General features: G+C 46.5%; 2 long non-coding RNA genes across 6 annotated transcripts in view; one reads left to right on the forward strand and one right to left on the reverse strand.

The window, feature by feature from the left end:
- Positions 1–20,712, forward strand: part of LOC116668959 — a 199,235-nt gene that overhangs the window by 55,597 nt on the left and 122,926 nt on the right. For all 5 annotated transcript variants that reach the window (XR_004326281.1, XR_004326280.1, XR_004326282.1 and 2 more), the window contains exon 3: positions 14,840–15,023. This is a non-coding gene — a long non-coding RNA (uncharacterized LOC116668959). The remainder of the gene's footprint in view (positions 1–14,839; positions 15,024–20,712) is intronic.
- Positions 10,742–17,168, reverse strand: LOC116668961. Its single transcript, XR_004326286.1, has 3 exons — positions 16,769–17,168; positions 13,329–13,464; positions 10,742–10,907 (listed from the first exon to the last, which is right to left on the reverse strand). It is a non-coding gene; the product is annotated as an uncharacterized LOC116668961 (long non-coding RNA).

A 20,712-nucleotide genomic window follows, 5' to 3' on the forward strand; every position in this document is an offset into this window, starting at 1 on the left:
GATCTGGGGCTCAGCACATAACTCTGCTCTGAACCACGGAGTCAGCAACTTGTCCCACTGCCTGGTCCCTGCTTCTTGGTTGAGAGAGATACTTGGAATGAAAGAGGAGGAAGGGCGGGAGAACATTCCAGGTCTGCAGCGCCTTGGACTTCGGTGCTGGCGTGAGCAGTCAAAAAAGAAAGGCAGGATTTTATAGAAGCAAGAATAGAATGGTGGTTGCCATTCTCTTAAAGGGAGGGGAAATTGGGGTGATAGAGGTCAAAGAGGACACACCTTCAGTTGTAAGAAGGGTAAGTTCTGAGGAACTAAGGTACAGCACGGTGACTGAAGTTAATAGCATGGTATTAGAGACTTGAAAGTTCCAGAGAGGACATCTTAAGCATTCTCACCACACATACACAAAAGGGTTAATTAACTATGTTCAATGTGAGTGATGGATGTGTTAATTATCTTGATCTTAATAATCATTCCACAATGTATATGTTTATCAAATCATCGCATTATGCACTTTAAATATATACAGTTGTGTCCATTGTTCCTCAATACAGTTAAAAAAAGAAAAAAGAAGAAAGGTGGCAGCCAGTGTCCCCCAGTGTAAGTCCCACCCTGTGAGTGGGGAATAAGAAGGAAGGACCTTCTCCATTTCTTCCCCTCCACTCCCCCTCCTCCTCTCAAGGAGGCCCCAAGGAGAACCTGGTCCTGGGTTTGGGAATGGCTCTTAGGGGTCTGTGTTATTCTGGGGAGGAAGAGACAAAGGTGTGTCAGGGTCAGAGTCTGTGTGGATGCCCCTGTGTGAGTGGGTGCTGGGCACGTGAGAGGTGAGGTTCAGGCCCTGCCTTGGCCTGTAACAACCACCTCTGATGACCTGGCCTTGGGGCTTTGAAGTCCTCCTTCCTCCTGGAGGCTCCAGGCACAGGCAGTCCAGGTTTATTAGGTACAGGTTTATCTGGGGCTAATTTAACTTGTTAAGATAATTGTGCCACAGGCCACAGCCCGAGGCCTCCGCCCCAGTAATTACCCTTCTCCTCACCTCTTTCATCTCCAAGGCTGCCCCCCTTTGCAGAGTCTTACTGGGCCCCTCACTTGCTGGGGTCCTTCCAAGGCCTTGGTGGTGGTGGTGGTGGGGGGGGGGGGGTCCTGGCAATGCTCTCACACGGTCTCATGTTTTTGCAAAACCTTGCAGAAGTATGTTATTTCAACCACAGTCATTGAAGGCTGCTGTTTCTTTTCACCCTGACTTCCCCTCTGTCACATTTTCCCTCCTGTCAGGTGGTATTGAAATAACTATGGGCATTTTTGGGATCCGGCTTAGGGAAACTTGAGTTGGGGATGCATTGAGTGAGGGCGAATATTTTTGTGGGAGGCAGTGTACGTATATAGCATTTCATAAATGTGGCTATTGGTCACTTCTGTGTATCATTACAGTTGCTGGGGGAGGGATGGTTTCCAGGAATCCTGCTTCCCATGGTGTTGACTCACCTGGTGTGATGCAGTGAGCATGTGTCCTATGGCTCTCAGGACAGGAAACTGTGGGAAGTGGTAGAGAAACAAGATTTGAAATGTACAGAGCCAGAAGCTAGTCTGTGGAAAGTTCTTTTAATCTTACGGCTCATGTATGAAACTGTTAAGGATTTACTCAACTGACAACAGTCCTAAAAATTCATGTGACATGAGTTGAGGAGCTGAAATAAACGTTTCTAAATTCTGAATAACTAAGTCCATAGTTCGACTGAGTATGTTAGGTTAATAGACCCTTCTATATTCTCTATGGAAAATGATATTATGAAATCATTGATTGTTCTATGATGAGTCAAAGAGAACATGCATCCTGAAATGTCAAGTATGATAAAGATGTGTCAGTGAGTTAATTTATTAGAATATTATTTTTGTTTGTGTATTTGTCAACTTAAAAAAAATGATGTGACTTCTAGAAAAGAATGAGAAGCATTTAGAAAATTTTTTTTATTGAAAGCATTTTTTTTAATTGAAGTATAGTCAGTTACAATGTGTCAATATCTGGTGTACAGCAAAATGTCCCAGTCATGCATATATATACATATATTCGTTTTCATATTCTTTTTTGTTAAACGTTACTACAAGATGTTGAGTATAGTTCCCTGTGCTATACAGAAGAAATCTGTTTTTATTTAATTTTATATACAGTGGTTAACATTTGCAAATTTCAAGCTCCCAAATTTATCCCTTCCTACCCTCTTTCCCCAGTAACCATTAGATTGTTTACTATGTCTGTAAGTCTGTTTCTTTTGCAGATGAGTTCATTAGTGTCTTTTTTTCTTTTTCTTTTTTTTTTTTTTAGGTAAGAATAAGAAGCATTTTAAAGAAATAAATATTCACTTTTTAACTTACTTTTGTATTTTGTTTTTGGTTTCTGAAAGATGGCCCTCTAAGTTATACAAGTTTCAGGCCCCACAAAACTTGGACCCATTTTGGTGCTGCTGACATTTGTTTGTGGGGATGGGGTGAGGGAGAGGAAGTTGCCTAGAGAATCCACCACCCCCAATCCCATCCAGGGTGCCCAGAGTCAGGAGACGGGGCTGGGGAGGGGCCTAGTGGTCTTGGCCTCTGTCCACATGTTCCCTGTGGCTCAGGAGGATCTGCTGGGACATTTGGGCTCCTTTGCAAGGCCTCTCAGGCTGTCAGAACTTCCTGAAGATAGGAGCTGGGTGAGCTGGTATCCTAAAGGCCCTTAGATCTCACTGTGTGTGTCTGTGGGCAGTGCAGGGGGGCCACAGAGAGAGGAAGATGTTCTTAGATGTTCTTAGACCATTATTATCAAGCATTTCTATCTAATGGTTATTTCTTTTTGGGGAGTGGGTAGGGAGGTAATTAGGTTTATTTATTTTGTTTTTTAGAGGAGGTACTGGGGATTGAACCCAGGACCTGGTGTATGCTAGGCATGAGCTCCACCACTTGAGCTCTACCCTCCCCACTTGAATGATTTTTCCTTTAATGTTCATCTCCCCTAGAAGACTGTAAGCTTCGTGGGGAAGGAATCCTTGTCTCTCTCACCACTGTAATCCCAGAACCCAGCACAGTAGCTGGGATAGAGTGGTGCTTAATAAACCTTTATCAAAAGAATGAGTTACATAAATAAATAAATAAATAAATAAATAAATAAATAAATGAATGAATGAATGAATGAATGAATGAATGAATGCGTGAGGGCAGAGGGAGTGAGACCAGCAGGGCTGCCAGGCCCCTCTCTCATCTCCAAGTCCTGAGCTCCAGGGGACCCCTTTGCAGACTTGTAGATGGTATGTGCGTGCGTGTGTCTGTCTGTCCATGGATGCGTCCTTCTTAGGGATGTCTGTGCCACAGAGGAACGGGAAGGCTGCAGAGGGTGAGGGTGATGGGGTGAGGAGTGCTGGAGCTGATGACAGTGACAGAGGAAAGAAGAGGGGATTAGGTGATGAGGATGATGAGATAACTAGCAATTCTCGTAAAATCCGAACCCAAACCCTGGAAACCAGGAAGGACTGTGTGGAAGAAGATGGCACCAGCCATCCAGGTGGAGTGAATGAGACAGGACATGCCTGACTCTTCGAGGTTCAGCGCTGGAAAGGGCCTAGCCGTCTAGAGACCACCGAAACTGTTGGGTTGCTCTCCGCTGGGCGTCTTGGCCATCACCCCCCACACCATGCTAATGTGTGTGCATTGTGTTGTAGTGGGGCGTGAGGGAGGAGAAAGGGCTCTGAGGCCTTGCACCCACTTGGTTCAAGGACCCCTGCTTCTGCTGGTTTTCTACATTCGGGTCCCTCAATTAAGGGTCCTGACTGTAGAAAAGATTCGGAAATCACCTATTTAGAACAAGCCATTGCAGCGCCAGTTTTTATTAGTCTCTTTGTGTGGGTTTTTAATGTATTATACAGCAATTGTTTTTAGTATAATATTATTAGTTCATATTTTTAAAAAATCTAAAATCAGCGTTATTTGTGTTGAAACCACCCAGAGAGTTCTGTGCTACATTAAAATTCCAAAGAGGACAAAGGGACAGTCATTTAGGAAGCATTTTCTTTTCTTTCTTTTTTTAAATTTTGTATTTCCATAATTCTCAAGAGGAGAAAGAAAATGCTAATCAACACAGCAAAGCTTCTGAAGCTCTAGTTCTGCTTCAGAGAACACAAGAGCATTGACATGGATACAGCTGATGGTGTGGGTCTCCATTTACACCTGATGAGAGTAAAGGAGGCTCTTATTAAAAAAGAAACCAAAAATGAATGCTTGCTATCAATAAAAAGATCTCCGTCTCTGCCCACTTCTGCCAGAAAAAAACTTAAAGATCAACGAATATTTCATTTTCATAGTTAATTGCATTTTCTTGTTATCTTTTTTATTTTTGCATTTTTTGGGTGGGGGAGGTAATTAGGTTTATTTATTTATTTATTTAAAATGGAGGTACTGAGGATTGAACCCAGGACCTAGTGCATGCTAAGTACACACTCTACCACTGAGCTATACCCTCCCCCACCAATTTTCTTGTTATCTTTTGAATAGTAATTCATTTGAATAATTATTTATTTTAAAATGTTTGTCTCCTAATGATTTGTTTGATTTAATATTAAATTTAATGTTTATATTTCTAGAAATGAATGTTTTACTTAATGCTTTGTTTATTAATTTTTGAAATAAAAATAAATGTAATGTTTAGTTTCACTGATTTAAAAATGTATTAATAATTTTGAACACTTAAAATACGTGTATTAAGTAACTGTGTTTTGATATTACACAAAAACTAAGCACAGCCTGTGTTGCAATCATTACGTGGGAAAATAACCCTGTCCTGACACGAAGAACAAGCTACCATTCAGAGAAATTGAGGTGACTTACCCCAAGGTCACATGATATTTAGTGAATGGCGAGGGTGGCATATAAATCCTGCTCTTCCTTTGTTCGGTCTATAGCATGTCCTCACCCTGCGCTGCCTCTAGGCCCTCCGACCCAGGAAACACCAGTGTGGTTCCTCCTCCTCTGTGTTCCTGGTCACATCCCTGTTGAAATCCCAAACCTAACGCAGGACTGCAAGGCTGGGTCCCACTGTTCTTAGAGATGATGAAACCACAGGACCCCAAACCCACTCTCCCTTGCCCATCAGCTCACAGAACCCAAAGGGCCACGAGGGTGGATGCCAAGGCCCAAGGAGAGAGAGAAATGGGAGTCAAGAGCCAATAAGTCAGAAGCAGGGTCTAGCCTTCCAGGAGAGGGCCAGCTGCAGAAACAGTTGGTTTCTGCTGTCTGCCTCCACATCGTAGTGCTGTGTGTCGCCGTGTCACACACCGCTGGCTATGCGCTGGTTCAGTGCTGTATTCTCACTGTACAGTGATGTGCTGCAGGGGATGGGGGCCATCACTTGATGTCCAGTCCCTAGTGTGTCATATGTGTCATGTGAAGGCCTGGCTTAGTGCACTTTCCCAGAGAGACCCCGGGGCTGGTCCTGGTGACCCTGATCTATCCCGAAGCTTCACTCTGAGTCTGACTTGCTCACAAACATCTCCACCCTCAACTCCCAATTCACAAGCCTAGGGCCCCATTCCTGGGCAGGCCCAGCTGCAGGCCACTCTGCTAATTAATGACTGCTGATTGGCCCGAGAGGCGCACTCATTATGCCCAGTAGAGATCAAAGCCAGGCCCAATAATCTGCTAAACGAGATGTCAGATTAGGGCATTCTTCTGGGCTATTAGAAAGATTTTTCTCCCTGGGTAAAGGCCTGTCAGGGCATATGACCCCATCACCCACCATGAGCCGAGCCAGAGGGGGGCTCTGCAGCCTTTCTGCTCCTCTTCCTTTGAATGTGGCCATTTAATGGGACAGCCCCACCCCAGGGGCCCGCATGATCCCAGGGGAGGTCACAAAATGGGAACGGAGCCCCCAGGAAAGTCATGTTTGGGCAGAGTCACCTCTGCCTCTTTATCCTTGGGTTTGCTGGGTGTTAGGGGGAACTGTAGACCTCCCTGGATCCCTGTGCTTTCAGTTGTACTCTGGGCTGCCTCAGTTTACCTCCTAGGACTGGGGGTCAAGTTTAAGGTTGATATCACTCCCTTTTCTCAGAAACTAGCCCCAGATGGACACTTATTTGAAACTGAAAGCCCCAACCCGACTTTCTCACTCCAGGCTTGAGAATGGAGTCCCAGCTTTTAGTGTTAGTGCTACTAGCTATTAATGGCTATCACTAATCAGATGCAGAGAGTGTCAGGAATTGTGCTAACTCTGATTTTATTTATATTGTCTGAAAACACTACAAGTTAGGTACTATTAACATCTTCTAAAATACATAAGGAGAGCAAGATTCAGTAAATTGTCCAAGTCACTCCACTTAACTTAGCAGCAGTTCCAGTGGTGGGTCCTGATTGGCTGAAGTCAGTCAACATGTTGATTGGTTTAGAGGCAGGCACATGACCTAATTTTGGCCAATGAGAAAGTGCTAATCACTAGACTTTAAGGGAGGTCCTGGGAAAGGAATTCTTTTTCTCCCTGGATGGTGTGGGGTGAGATTGGGAGGTCTGAAACTGTTGAAGCTATTTTTCTCTCACTAGAGAATAATCTGGAGCTGTTGGAGGGGGTGGGTAGCATGGGACCATGTGAGGCCAACATGGTGGGTCTTTAGAATCATAGTTTGAGCTATTGAGTTGAACAAAACTAAATGAGCAAATACATTGTCTTTATTGTTTAAACCAGTTTGAGCCAGGCTTCCTGGGACTTGCAAATAAAATTCTGGTGCACAGCCCCTGTCCCAGAGGAAGGAATCATATGTGCCCAGTGGATCTGGGCCCCAAGAGTCAGCCCTGGGGTGAGTCCACCTTGGAAACCAGGAGACTGTTGGAAGCAGGCATGGCAGTCTGCCACTTACTGTGGTCACCACTTGTCCTGCTGGCTACTGTCCCAACCTCCACCTCAACCCATCCTGGCTACAGCCTCACCTGCCACCTCTGCTTCTCAGAGGCTACTTTGCCTGACCACTCGTGGTACAGGCTCTGCTCACTATTTTCCACCATCATCCATCCTGCCCAGCCTAGTTGGGACACCCAGAGCCAGCCCAGGCCCTGACCAGCCCTCTGTGTCGGTTAGGATTAGGTTTGATTGCAAGAAACAGACACTCAAGTGACAATGGCTTAAACAAGATAGAAAGCTATTTTAACAGGAAGTACCTAACGTTCTCGAGATGAGGGTTCTTGGCTGGTGGGGCAACAGTGTTCATTTGTACCTTCACTCTTTTTACATTGGTCAGCTTTGCCAGAGGTTTGTCTACTTTCTCAGTCTTTTCAAAGAACCAGGTTTTGGTTTTGTTGATGCTTGCTATGCCCATTTTCTATTTCATTAATCTCTGTCCTTGTCTTTATTACTTCTTTCCTTCTACTTTATTTGAGTTTACTTTGTTGTTTCCCTCCTCCCTAACATGTGCTGGACAATTAACTCTAAGTTGTAGCCTTCACTTTTCTGACACCAGCCATAAATGAAAATGCAAATTTCTCTCTCTCTAACATCCATGTAGCTGCATCAAGAAATTTAGAAATATTGTTATTTTAATTATTATTAGGTCCTAAATATTTTCTCACTTCCATTATAATTTTTTTCTTTAACTGTTGAGTTATTTAGGAATGTGTGTATCAATTTACAAAGTAATGTCTTAAAAGTTATCTCTTGCCATCAATTTCTAATCTCTGGTGTGTGTAATATAACACACAGTCAGTTTTTATAAATATTCCAAGAAAAAAAATGAATAATACAATGACTGACTGAAGTGTTCCATATTTGTCCATAAAATTGTTAATTTGAATCATTACTAATAGTGTCTCCTTGATCTCTGTTATAGAGAGATGTGCTATGATTGTGGAACTGTCAGTTTCTTTTCTGTAATTCTTTCATATATTTTGAAGTCATGTTATTAGGTGTCTACACGTTAAAAGCTGTTATCTTCCTAGTGAATTTCCTTTCATTATTATGTATTGACCTTCCTTATCCTTAATGATGGTTTTTGCCTGAAAGTCTATTTTATCTGATATTAATATTACTCTACCAGCCTTTTTTCAGTTACTTTTTTTTTTCTATTATATCTGATTCCATCCTTTTACTTCACACTTTCTGGGTCCATATATTTTAGTATGTCTCTTATAAACAGCATCTAGCTAGATTAAAAACATCCAGTTTAAATAACAATCACTGGCTAAGTTGGCTCATGTACATTTATTGTGACTTCTGTTGTATTTGTTTACCTGGGAATGTCTTAATTTCTCTTTTATTTTTGAGGGATGGTCCTGCTGAATATAGAATTCTTGACTGACAGTCTCTTGCATTTGACGAGTTGTTTTTTTTCTCTAGCTGCAGTCAGGATTCTCTTCTTGACTCTCTTTCGACAGTTTAGCTATGATGTGTCTAGGCGTAGATGATCTAATACGGCGAGTCTGGAAATCAGATTCTCCTCTCCTTGAAGGGTTTGTTGTTGTACTATTGCTATTGGTTTGCTTAGTGACTTTGCTGGACTAATTCTGTAAAAGCTGTATTTCTTGTATACGCAGCCATTGAAGTCTCTGCTTAGTCAGACAGCCAAGTGGCCAACTAATGATTGGTCAGAGAGTTACTTAGTTGCTTTGAACAAAATTTTGTAGATTTTTCCATGTCGACACATGAAGCTCTAGAACATTCAGTTCAGCCTCTGTATAGTATTCCATTCTACAAATGTACCTCCATTTATTGGTCCTTTTATCTATTCATAGACATTTAGGTCATTTCAAGTATTTTGACATTACATAGAAAGTAGCATTGAATGTCTTTGTGTCTTCCAGTTCATGTCGGAGAGTTTTCTACCACATATACCTGGATGTGTATTTGCAGGGTGATAGAACACATATCCTCAACCATAGGAGATGTTGCCAAACTGTTCTCTAAATAATGGTACTCTAATCGCACTCATTTATGTATCTGTTATCAGTATAGCTTTTTAGTTTTTTTTTAGACTTAGCTTGAAAGCTGACCTCAAAAGATTTCTCAGGGCCTTTTGTGGTTCCCCTGCGCCACTGGAAATGCTGTTTCTATGTTGCATTTCCTTCACTTTGCCTTGTGCCATTGTTACTATGGATATCCCTTGTCAACTACAAGATTCAGTTTTCCTGGAGGACGTGCACTATGGCTTGTTCATCAGAGCGTCCTGCAAAAAAGAATCAGACACACAGCAGTCACGGAATTGAATGACTCACGATCTTTTTCTGGACCTGATCCAGGTCCAGTCCCACAGGGGAGCCTTCAGCTTTCCCTTTTTCTCCCCCGAATATTTCAACTCAGCTGAGTTCACCCAGTATTACTGAGCACCTAAGTCTGAAAACAGTCACTTTGAGATGCGTTAGGGCTGCGATCAAGGAGGTCTCCACGCGGAAATTTTGGCCCAGCTCCTCTTCCTGCTGTGAAATGCAAGCTTCCTCATGAGCTGCCAACTCAGGCAAACAACTCTGATTGTGGGGAGGTGGTCATTTGAGGTTTGGAATAATTTGGATGTTGCTGGGAGGAAGTTAACCTTTGCTTAGCCGACCTTTCTCTGTGGAAGTACAAAAAGTGCAAAAACAATGTTAGGAGAGACATTCAAGTGAGACTTTTAAAATCACATTTGAAGCACGCCATTCACATATAAACAATTGCTTTGCTGGCTACAACTCGTTCTGAGCTGGTCCTTGAAGCAGTTCCCCAAGGACCTCTCCTGGTCACACCTGGTTCCCATTACTGTATCTACTTAAAAGCAGTAAAGCTGCCTTTTTTCAAAAAGTACTGGGAAGCACGATAATTCACTCTGACCTGCCCCAGGTTGTGCAGATGAGCTTGTCTGACAGTTTCATGTGATCACAGTTATCCACAGCCCCTCATGAAGGTACATTCTGTCCAGACAGAAACACAAATCACTGGCCTGCCCATTTAAAATGCCAGTGGGATTCAGCACATACCTCTTTGGGCCGAGCCATCTGCCCTGCGCACTTCGTTGGCAGTGCACCGCTTCCTGTATGCAGGCACGTTCACCTTGTACAAATGGGACTGCCTGCAGGTGCCTGGGACCATGGATGGAAGTCCCACCCCTTTGATCTATAAAAGAGGACTGGGAGAGGTGGGAGTTGGTGGCTTTCAGGGGAGAGTGCAGCTCTGAGAGAGAGGCTTTCCTTCCCCTTCCAATGGAAAGGGAAAGGGAGCCCTTTCTTTTCCTTAAAGCCAAAGGAGGGGGACACCAAGAAACCCATTTTTAAAGTACCTATTACCCATGTATCCTGGATGGTTCAAAATGGTTCAAAAATCATTTGCCCATGTTGAAATTTCTTTTCAGAAAGTTAAGTAAAATATCTCTTTTGAAGGTGCTTGCAAAAGCCGTTTTATATTTTGAAGGGGTCCACAAAATGGGAGAAGGGCATTTCTGCTCTGCCCCTGTGTGACAGGGGCAGGAGAGGGAACAAGTCGGGAGGGCTGGCAGAGAGGAGAGAAGCAGCTTGCTCTCCTGCTATTTGGCAAAGCCAGGATTCCTGAGTTTCTTGTGGGTTTAGCGGATGCCAGATAAGGCAGCTGGACTTGAGTCCTTTACTGTTACCCACTCCTCCCTTCCCCCTCCTCCCTCCCTTCTATTTCCCCCCACCTCACCCCCCCCCCCTGCCCTCCCTGGCCAGCAGGCTGCCTGTTGAGTGAGAAGCACCAGCAGCAAAGTGCCCTTTGCTTCTTGCAGAGCCTTCTGAGAGCCCAGACATTGATCCCAGGGGAGAGCCAGCCCATGGATGGCTGCTCCACCAAGGGCACCAAAGGTTGTTTGGCTTAACTAAATAATTAGCAGAGGCAGTCAGCCTGGAGAGGACTTCAGCCTAAATTAGAAGATGTGCGCCCTTTTCCTTCTCCCTCTTCTTTGTCCCAAGCACCAGGTGACCTGGACCTAGAAGGAAAGTGGGGAAAAGTGCGTGAAGATCGGATCAGATCCCTTCTCCACCTCAGTTAACTGGGGCTACAGCTCTGGCGTCTCCTGGGAAAGGGATGAGAAGAAACAAACCACCGAGCAGAACTGAGAAGCTCAGTGGTATAGTGTGTGCTAATATGCACGAGGTCCTGGGCTTAGTCCCCAGTACTTCCATTTAAAATAATAGTAATAAATGAATAAATAAATGAATCTAATTAACTCCCCCCCAAAAAAACAAAACAAAACAAAACAAAAAACCCAACAAGCAGAACTGAGTCTTAAGTTATGGAACCAGATTGTCCTAGAAACTCAAGGACATTGAAAAGTATGTGTTGGACCAAGTTATAGTTAAGGGCACCTTGAACCAATGAGAAAAGGAATTTGTCATAGTATAGATAGGGGAAGATAAAAGACAGGACCACTTTTGTGTTTATTTCCTGCTAAGTTGAGACTCTTTAATAAACCAGTTATATTGGTGAACTCTTTAAGGATTAGCATACGGTCCTATGGACTCATAAACCCTAGACTTGATTAATGGAGCTACAAACGTGAGACCACAATGAAGCATCAAGAACAGCTAAGGCCAAGCTTTAAAGATAAATAAAACCTCCAAGAAGAGATTCAATTGTTGGAAAGTGATTTTTGAACCAGGAAACATGAGTGCAATGAGTTCACAGTGGAGACTCAAAGAGAATTGTCATCCTTCTGGAAAAGGGCTGAAGAGATGCTGTGGAGGACCACGGTAGGCTTTGTGCTAGCCAGAGTTATACCAGAGCAGAAACTGACCGTGAATAGAGCGAGTGGGTGAGTATACAGAGGAGAACACCACGCGAAGAAAAGCAAAGATGCTGTGAGAGGAGGCTGGTCTCTGCCTTGCCTCAGTCCCAATTCCCCTTCCATTCCTCCTCTCTCCTTACAGATGAGTTGCTTACAAATCTGTGACTCATGTGGTACAGACTTAGTGGTGTTGGTTCAAGAGAACAGAGTTCAAAAGCCAAATGTGATGTCATTAGAACCTAAGTTCTTTCCTTGGATGTCTTGGTCATGAAAGCAGATACTTCTGAGCCTATGATCCGTTTCTCTCTCTGCCTCCATGCCTCCCCAGGGCACATTCTTTCTCCTGTCCCCATAACTCCACCCTCCAGCTACCCAAGGCCTCTCAGATCTCCCTCTCCTTTCCCCGTTACTTCCAATTCTGCTTGTCAAAGTCCCTGAGGACTACCTTCCCTGGCAGAGATGTCTTCAAAGGTGGGAAAGAGAGGCAAGGAGGTGGGCCAGCCAGAGTTCCCTTAGCAGGAGAGGGGAGGGGGAGGCTTGGAACCCTCACTGGTTAATGATTTGATCCCATCAAAATGCAAGTATGTAGGTTCTCTATGGCCAGCTGACCCTGGCGATGACACTCTGACTCCGAGTGAGTTACTTACCCTCTCTGAGCTGCAGGTTCTTTAGATTTAACCAATTTAGATGATTCCTGCCTTATGGAGGTGGTTGTGAAGGTTGAATGGAAGACCTGTGAGAAACTGTCCCCTCAAGCCCAGGGGCTGAGCACACCTCTCTGTGGCCCCCGGGGACATGGGAGTGCCACCACCTGCAGCTCAGGGGACACACGTCCCTCAGAGCCTCCAGGATGAGGGGTTCTCCTTCTCCCCCTGAATCCGGCTTCTTGAGGGCCAGAGCCCTCCTCTCAGCTGCTCTGGGCTCTCTCTGACTCCCTGCTTCTTCCTTAAGACCTGGCCCAGCTGTCTGGGGGCTTCTGCTTTCTTCAGATGTCAGAGGAAGCTGACATTTCATCTGGTTTCCTGGTTACTTTGATTTGATACTCCTTGATTGTGTGCTGTGGTGTCCCAGGCCTTGCTGTGGGAGCCTCTGGCATTAGCTTTAGAGGTGTCGGGCTGGGAGGCTGGTTGGGAAACGTTCCTTCTTAACATCCAGGCAGAAGGGCTTCCCTGCTCAGGCTCAGGCCCCAAATCTCCAAGCAAACGCCTTCTCTGGGCCCAGGATCTCTTCATTTGCCATGTTCCTTTTTGCTGCCCTGACTGGGTCAGGTCCCCTGGGTCTTCTTAGATGGCTGGACCCTTCCCTCCTGCCCAGGACGGGGGCCCTGAGGCCAGCAGTCCCGCTTCCCCTGGCATGGCCCTGGCACTGCCTGGAAATGTGGCTTTGGGGGTCAAAGGTGGAAATTTGAGGGAGGGAGGGAGGAAGGAAGGAAGGCGGGGGAGGGAGGAAATAAATCAGTCACAGCTCCATCTCAGGGCTGCGATGTGAGGCTCTAGGATTCTCTCTGTAAAGTGCGAGCTCCGTGCCTGACGCACATGTAGGTGCCCCTCAGAGATGTGTCGGGTGGCTACTGATCTAATGTGTCGGCTTATTCATTTATGAGAGTCAAAAGGAGGAAAATACCTGCCACACTTGCTTCTCTTTGCTCAGTGTGTCTTAGGGCCAGCAGAACCAGTGCACGAGATCAACTGTTGATGCTCAGTAACTCTGCTCATCCAGGATATTTGGACGCACAGGCGTGGATTCACCTTTTCACTGTCTGCGAACAAAGCAGGACTAGTGTCAACAGGATGGGGAGGCCCAAGGAGTGGGGAGTGAGAAGCTGTTTAACCCACTTACAGAATCTGCTGCTTAGAAACACAAACAAATAATGAGCGTGCTAATTACGAAGGATAACAAGGTTTGACAGTTTTCAACATGCATCAGTCATCTCATTCAAATCTCCTGACAGCCTGTGAGATGGGCCAAGCATTCTTCCTGGATGTATTGGTGCACTGCTGAGGTGACTGAGAGTCAGAGAGCTTCTAGAACTTGTGCAAGTTTGCACCACTGAGCGTGGATTCAGACCCAGGGCTGAGTGTCATGGCCTCGGGGGCAGACTGCCCTTTTCACCACTGGGTCGGCTCCTCTGGGCAGCCCTCAGCCAGTGCGGCAGTTGGTGGTAACTCAGCGTGTCACTCTCTCCCGTTGGTGGAGGGGTGACCCCTGTCTCAGCACCCACAGCACCCTGGGAAGAAGGGGCCCACCCCGGGTCTCAGGAGGCTCTTTGTGCTGATCCTACACAGGCCCCTTAGGCCCGGGTGTTATTCCACTGGTGAGCTGGGGGCTTGGATGGGGCAGGAGCACCAGCCTTGGGGCTGGACAACCCTGGAGTTCCAAACCCAGGCACTTACAAGCCTGTGACTTCAGGAGGGTCACCTTCTGTGCCTGGGCCTCATTTCCTTCAAGTGTAAGGGGGTGAGGGACCTGGGGAGTCAGGTGTGTAATAATTCCAACTTCTTATACTTGTGAGTTTCTCATGCTTGCCCCATAAATGTGGCTTTCATCTCGGTGGCCACAGAGACTCCTCAAGGGCACTCAGGAAGATGGCAGGAGAGAGAAATGCTCAGGGTACTGGGGCTGGAAGAGGAGTAACTCAGCGTCTTCCCCAGCCAGAGGCCTCTTGCACGAATCTATAGGTCTCTGCAGTTTTCTGAGTTCTTTGCACACTTAGCCTAGGATAGCTGGTATCCCCTTTTACCATTGACAAAGCTGAGGTCTGGAGGAGGAGGGAAGGTTAGGAATGCTAATGCCCACCTTGCTCTGCATCCTCTGACACCTTTTTCACCCTTTAGGGAACTTATGGGGTTAGTATTATTGTGCCCATTTATGGCTGACGAGACTGAGGCTCGGAAGGGAGTAATTTGCCGGCGGCCACACAGCTACCAGATGATGGACTAGGATTGATACCTGGGGGTTCTGATTACAAGATCTATGCATCATTCACCACCAGGACAGGACAGGGTCCCTGCTCGAGGCAGCTTCCAGGGCATTCGGTCCAGTGCTCTCCCCTTGGCCCGAGTTCCCCTTGTTCTGCTCAGAGACACCAGAGGACACTAAGTTAGGAGCTGATGGCTGTGCTTTTGCCTTCTCAGGGGCATCCCATTTCCAGTGGGCTTCCACTCGACGCTGGCTTGGCTTCGTGGAAAGAGAGTGAAAAGTCAGAGCCTAAGAGCTGCCGCTGGACTCCGCAGCCTTCACCTTGCCTCTTCCTGTTTGGAAGCAGATGCGGGTCCAGTTAGCACAGTCCTGCTTCCCGACCAGGAGCCCTTCCCCTGAGTAAGTGCTGGTGGGCTGGGCCCTGCCAGTGATTGCACTGCTGCTTAACAGGCTCCTGACCAACTGGGAGGCCAGGTGTCCCTCTGGGCCTGGGATCCCATTCCCCTGGGGCCGAAGTGTTGCTTCCCTTGATGGTAATATGCTTCAGGGCTCTTTGTGGCCCAGGAAGTGAGGGTGGACGAGGGGGTGTAAAAGGGTTAACTTAATTTTGGCTGTTATTCCTTTTTGGCATCTGCAAGTCAGCTTAATAGGAGCTCAGCTTTCCTATTGCCTCACCAATGAAACAGAAACCAGACCACAAGGGGTTCTGGAGGTGGTTAAGCGGTGATGCCTCCTGGTGGGCTGCGGGGCCTCGTCGGAGATATTCCTAGGAAATGACCGCTAGAAATGCCACGCTGGGCCACCGTCACCGGAGTAAGGGAAGGGGCAGGGAACTGGGGGCTCCCCAGAAGGCCTGGCCCCAGGCAGAGGGGAAAGAGACAGGTGCAGTGTCCACAGATGTGTGCTGAGATCCTGGCTCCACCACCTTTACAAAATCTGGGAGTCACAGCCTGCTGGTGTTCTTGCCGCTCAGGATTCAGTGCATGAAAAAGTAATCAGCTTGACACAGAGCATGCCCTGCTCAATAAGTCAGGCTTATGGAACTCCTGGGTTTTCTCTCTCCCACTTCTCCACCCCCGGGCCTTTGCAATTCCCCTTCTCTCTTCCTGAGGCGCTGTTCCTTCTATTCACTTCTTGGCCGGCTCTTACGTCAGATCTCTGTCTGAATGTCACTTCCTCCAGAAAGCCCTCTGAAACTGGGTTGGGGGACCTCCGGGCGCCCTGAACTTTCCCTTCCAGTCTTGTCCCTAGCCCTCCCCACCTCCATCATGGTTTCCCCATGGGGCAGGGGTTGGATGTGGCTCCTTCACCTTGAAGCCCTGGCTGCAGGCCCCACAGAGGGTCTGCACCACTTACAACATGGAGAGAGAGAGGACTGGTTGGGTGGGGGGAGGGACAGTTCACCGGTGCTCTGACCCAGCGAGGCGTCCTCTGGGAGCCAGGAGCAAGGGGATTTAGCCAATCCCGAGGTCGGGACTCTCCTGCCAGGATCGCTTTTCTCTCTGCTGTGGTTTTCATTATTTTTCATTCCCAGACTATTTTGGAAGCTGGCTGCCATGGGAACTGAGTCTTTGGAAAGCCCCGGCCTCTTTTCCCCTCCTGCCCCCACCCCTCCTTCCATCTCCATTCCCTCTTAATTGGTTTTTAGTTCCCTGGCTTTCAGGCTGGTCTGTTTATTTTGATTGCAACTCGACAGAACAAATCTTTAATGAACCAGCTTGTGGGGAGAGCCATTAGCAGCCGCCTGCCTCCAGGGAGTGGGGGAGGTGCTGGGCCGGGGCCACCACCTCTACCGCCCTAGGAGGAGGCGGTGGCCAAGCACGGGGTGGCAGTCGGCGGTTTGGACCCAGTCTTCCTTCAGGTATCGTCTGGAGTAAGGAAACAGAGCTTGTCCGCCCCAAGCTGTCTGCAGCCTCAGCTGGGAAAACCCCACAGCTCTTTTAAACGACCCTTCACAGGGCTCCCCCAGTCCTCCCAGTGACCCTGAGGTGGTACCTTCTACAGATGAGGGGAGTGGTGCTCAGAGAGACTGAGAACCCCAAGTCACCCAGCCAGCAAGCCTGTGCCACAGTGATCTGGGACCTTGCCATCATACCTATGTTTTTTTCCCCCTGTATTCCCAGTTTCCCAGGAGTGTCACTTACCCTTAGGACAAACTGGCAGCCTGTGGTCCAAGCTAGGCTCTTCCAGACCTTGGCTTTGCAGAGCTAAGGCCTCTTTGTTTTGCCCCTCGCTTTCCCCATCTCTGTGGCACTAGTTTAGAGCCATCTGGGCCTGACAGTACTTATAGAGCTTCTTCTTAGACTGGATGAGATTACTTGTGCCCAAGAGCCTGGCAAACAGGAAAAGGTTGTATGAATGTGTCTCTATGTTGAGTGTATAGTACAGAACAATCCACAGTTTTCCTAGCTGCAGCCAGCCTAGAAGAAGCCCTCAGACCTTTTGGCCCTATCTTCAGGGTGACCTCAGGGGATGCGGGTAGTCCCCCCTTTCATATTGACCCCATTCTGCCAGACCCCTTAATCTTAGAAACAGAGACCGATGGGGTGTTGGAGCAGGAAGCTGCCTTGGAGATCAAGCTTGGTGGCTTTCAGACTGGTGTTAAGAGCTCTAGGGCTCTGTGACTGGGACCAGCCTTCTCCCCATCACTAACTTCACTCCAAGAGACTCTGCTGTTGTCTGCTCTGTGTCATGGGGTCATGTGGAATTTCTTAAGAAAGTGGGCTCCCTTTCTGTCCTGCCATGGTTGGCCCTCCAACATACATTCGTATCAGATGGCAATTCTACTTTCCTTTCCAGTGATTGGTTGGAAGCAGGCCCTTCTGGCCAATGAGGAATAAAAGAAAGTCTGTAGGGACTTGTGGGAAAAGCTTCTTGCTCCTAAAAATGAAATGTGAGAAAGACGAATTCTCTTCTTTCTTGGCTGGGGTGAGCCTGGTTGTGATGCCTGGTACTCTGGCAGCCATCCTGTGCCCCTGAAAGAAGCCAGAATGAGGACAAAGCTAATCCATGGAGAACTGCAGAGGGCCTGACAACACTGGTGGACAGTTGGCCATACTAGCCCTGGAGTGGTCCTGTCTCTGGACTTTATCAGATAAGTTTTAAGCCTGATAAATGTTTAAACCTGTTTGAAAAATTGTTTTCGCTTTTGTTTTTGATTTTTGTTGTTTTTTGTTTGCTTGCTTTTATTATTTGTAGTTAAATGCAAACTAATTGATATACTTTGAAAACTGACTCAATCCCTACATTCCAAAGTTGGGGTGACTGAGGCTCAGGAGAGTGGGGAATGACTGGATCAAGGTCATGCTCTGATTAGTAGCAGAGGTGGTCCAGGATCCCAGGACTTCTGACTGCTGGCCTAGAACTCTTGCCCTGTATTCACAGCTAGAGATCTAGCATCCTGGGGTTGTCCCAGGTGGCACTGCCTCCTGGTCTCTGGAGGATCCAGGCAACTAGGGAGGCCCTTCCAGTCTAAGAGAGTTGGGACCAAGTGGACAGCATAGACTGGTGGCCTCTTCGACTGTTCTTGGTGCAGCTTCTTAAAAGCACGTAGCAGATGCATAATCCATTTCTGTGCCAGACTGTGAGATCATGGAAGGAGGGAGAAAATGAGGCACTCGGGGTAGCCATGTACATCAGTTAGGAATTACACTGGCTGCTTAAGATAAACCTTAAACAAGTCAAGCAGTTATTTTTCTTACATAATAGGTAGTCTAGAGATAGGCAGTCCAGGTCAGTATAGCTATTCAAGAGAGTCATGAAGAATCAAAACTCCTGCTATCTTCCTGCTCTGTCATCCTCGACAGTTTTTATCTTCATGGTCACAAATGGCTGCTCCACTTCCATGCATCACAACTGAGTTCCAGGCTGGAAGAAGTGGGTATGGAAAAAATTTGTGCTGGCCAGACCATTGCCTTTTTATCAGGATACAGAATATCAGGAAAGGATACAATACCTTTCCAGAAGTCCCACTGTAAAATTATTTCTACATCTCATTGGCCACAAATATGGACACCTTCAGCTATATTTGGAGGTGGTGAATATTTTTTTTAACAGGGAATTTTGCTGCCCCAGAAAAACTCAAGACTTTGTTAGAAAGGAGGTGGGAGGGGTGGACATTGGGAGGCAACAGCAGTTTTCTACAGCGGGATTTTCATAGTCTTACTCAGCAGAGCAACTGAACCAGGAATCAAACCAGAGGGTGTAAGCCCCTCTCTGAAAGCTCTGAAGCTGCTCAGGCCTCAAGTTGCTACTCCCAGAGTCTCCTCCCTCTTAATCATCTCCCTCACAGATGCCAAAAGTAATTCCTCAGCACACAGTAGGGTGTCTGGCACTCAAAGGCACTGAACAAATTCTTGTTGAAAATGACATAAGAAGGCACTTCTGAAAAACTCACAATTGGATCCAGTATGCCTGATTCCTTATCCCTCTCTAGGGCTTGCCCTGCAGCCTGGAAAAAGCTCTCTTATCTGTCAGCCCTAATGGTGGGGTGGAGCCTCTCAAGCCCCTGAGGAGAGGCCACCTAGGGCCTCTCTTTCCTTCCAGTTGTCCAGAGTCAGGGTTCCAGGGTTGGCAAAACAGTGTGCCAACCAAAGACTCAAGTGCTCTGCCCTATTTCTTATCTCCCATCTTCAGTATTTTAGAGTCACACGCCCTTGGTCTAGCACCCTGAGGGACTAGGAAGTCACACAACTGGGGCACTCAGCCATAGTGGGAAGGAAAGAGGGGGAAGGAATGATCTGGGGGTAGACAATGAAGAGCATGTACTACTGTTTTGTTTGAAGATGAAGGAATAGGGGCTTGGAGAGATGAAGGGACCTTCCCAAAGTCCTAGGTAATTAGCAGAGATGAGGTCTATCTGATTCACTTTCAAGAAGCAAGACCAAGGTGTGCCCTGCAGAGAGTGTGTGAGGCTGCGTGGGGGAGTCAGAACCTGGGAACCTCTGTCCTAGGGACCAATGAGTATGGCATTTCAGACGTGGACCCTCTGGATTTGTAACTCCTTCCCTTTGAAAATGGACTTTATTGGCTGGAGATGGATGGGGAGGGATGGAAAGCAGAGGCTGTATGTCTTCGTCTTTTTTAAGTTCTTAGTTTTAAGTATAGAATTCATTCAGAATAGTGCATAAATTATGAGTACAGCTCAATTAATTTTCATAAAGCCAACACATTGGTGTTCAGCACCCAGATCAAGAAATAGAAAGTTACCAGTACCCCAGAAGCCCTCTTCTCCCCTTCCAGACTTTTATCCCCCCTGCCGAAGATAACCATTATCCTGATGGAAACAGTTTTGGCAATTTTGGTACTTCCTCTAAATGAAACCATATGGTATAGTATATACTCTTGTGTATAAAATCTTTGTTCAAAATTACATTCGCGATTCATCCATGTTGTTATGTGAGTTGTGGTTCATTCATTCTCATTGCTGTATAGTATTCAATTTTGTGAATATACTATAATTTATTTATCCATTCCACTGTTGATGGGTATTCTGAGTAATTCCTAGTTTTTTAGGTATCATGAATAGTTCTACCCTGACCATTTTGAACATGTACCCAATTCTGTTGGATCTCTATCTGGGAAGGTATATATTTAGCTTTAGCAGACACTGCCAAACAGTTTCCAAAGCGGTTATACCAATGTACATCCACACCATTATATGAGTTTCAGTTGCTCCATATTCTTGTCAACACTTGGTATTGTTAGTGCTTTTCATTTGAGCTGTTCTGTCTGGTGGGAGTGTAATAGAATCTCATGGTTTGGTTTTCATTTGTATTTCCTGCTTGACTAATGAGATTGAGCACCTTTTAATGTGATTATTATTATTTTACATGGCTTTGTCTTTTAACTTTGAGCAAGGAGGGAGAGAAATGGGAAGAGGCTTTCTGAGTATGAAGGTGTGTGATTGTTGGATATGGGAATGTTTGAGAGGAGCATCTCTGCTACTCGAAGACCAAGTAGAAGGCGAATCTGGGAACGAGGGCTTCAGCGCTCACAGAGTCACACCCCCAGGAGAGGCAGGGAGATACCAATGCAGAGAAAGAGCGAGCATTGGCTTGGGCACTTACTAGCTGCTACATTTTGGGCA

The sequence above is a fragment of the Camelus ferus genome, chromosome 15 (genome assembly GCF_009834535.1).
Source record: "Camelus ferus isolate YT-003-E chromosome 15, BCGSAC_Cfer_1.0, whole genome shotgun sequence".
Classification (NCBI taxonomy): domain Eukaryota; kingdom Metazoa; phylum Chordata; class Mammalia; order Artiodactyla; family Camelidae; genus Camelus; species Camelus ferus.